This window comes from Cannabis sativa, chromosome 4 (assembly GCF_029168945.1).
Source record: "Cannabis sativa cultivar Pink pepper isolate KNU-18-1 chromosome 4, ASM2916894v1, whole genome shotgun sequence".
Lineage (NCBI taxonomy): Eukaryota > Viridiplantae > Streptophyta > Magnoliopsida > Rosales > Cannabaceae > Cannabis > Cannabis sativa.
Window position 1 is genome coordinate 78,201,882 of NC_083604.1, and position 1,812 is coordinate 78,203,693.

Here is a 1,812-nt window from a genome sequence, read left to right on the forward strand (position 1 = left end):
TTTAACTAACTACATGTTGACCCTTTACGTGGCAACATCTAATAATTTGTTATTTTTTTATTTTAAAAAAAGTCATTCAATAATTTTTCATAAACTAAAAATTCTGTTATATAGCCACATTTTACAAAAATAATTAATTCTTTTTAGTTAGTTAGATATTAAAATTATGTATATAAACTCAATTTTCTTTCTATCAATATATATCCAAACAAATAAATATATATAGTAAATATAACCCTTAATGCATATATCTTAAATAATTCTATATATATATATCTTGTTTTTATATGTATATATAGAATTCTATCTTTGTTTGTTTCGTGAGTATTATGTTTTGTATATATAATATGTAGCTATACTAGATTAATAGTGCCATGCCAATTTTATAAGTAATTAATTAATTGACATGAATATTATTTTTTAGGGAATACATGCATGCACATAAATTTTTTGAAAAAATTACAAAAATAACTCATTTGTGTTTTTGACTTTAGTAATGCTATTAAAATTAACCATTTTTGTAAACATTGTAAATTTATTTTGAAAATAATTAAGTAATGAAAAGGAGAATATTAAAATATCTCACATCAATCATATTACATTTAGACATGTGATAATATATGCACCTTAACAAATATTGCATTAAACACATGTGAGCGACAGGTTCCTTTTTTGTTTTAAGAAAATAAATAAATAATAAATACAAGAAGATCGTACATAATATTTAAGAATAAATTTAGAGATTTAAAAAAAAATGCACACACAATAATTTATATCTAAAACGATTTTATATAAATTTATTTATTTTAATATGCATTATTATTTTATTTTATGTTCATATCTAATATTATTTATTTATTTTTTATATATAATTATTTATAAAAAAATGAAGTCATTTGTAATATTTTAAGTATTATTTTATATTATATATGGGAATTGTATTTTTTTTAATTATGTAATCAAGATTAGTTATACATTATTGTATAGTTAATGTGTGAAATTTAATTGTGTCACATAAATATAATTATTATTGTATATATTTATATGTATAGTAATTAGTTTTAGAACTGTATCAATTATCATTTATGCCTAATTTCTTTTTTGTGTCCATTAGTTGATTTGTGATCGAACTTTTTAAATGGAGTGTAATTAATTTGACCACTTTTGGTTTTGTTGATTGAACACGTGTGAATTGTGACGGTGGACCAGACCACTCCATACATAAAGTTACTTTATTATGCCATTTTGGTAATGATTTTTGCATTTACATTATGCATATATAGATAAATTAAGATAATTAGAATCAATGAAACTTCAATATAACTATAAAAGGTTATATATATATTATTTATAGGGTGACTATTCAATGGTTACATTTTTATTGTAACCATATGCTTACATTTTTCTTTAACCTGTAATAGCAGGTTACTAATAGGTAAATTTTCCTTTTTTAGATTTAATTAATTATAATTAACTATTTTCTTAAAATAATTAATTAAATAGTAGACATTCCTTTTTTAGAATTATTTAATTATAATTAACTATTTTCTTAAAATAATTAATTAAATATTTAACAAGACCTCTTTTAGCAATTTATATTTATATTTAAATCCTTACTTGAATTATTTTAATAATTAAGCCATTTAATTATCATATTTACAATAAAATTTATTTTTTTTACAAAAATTAAACTTCTTTTGACACAAATTAAAATTCTCTTCTTATAATAAATTTTCAAATAATTATTTATTTGTAAATGATATTTAATTATTTTCTTACAATTATATGAACTAAGTATGAGGCCTCAAGCTA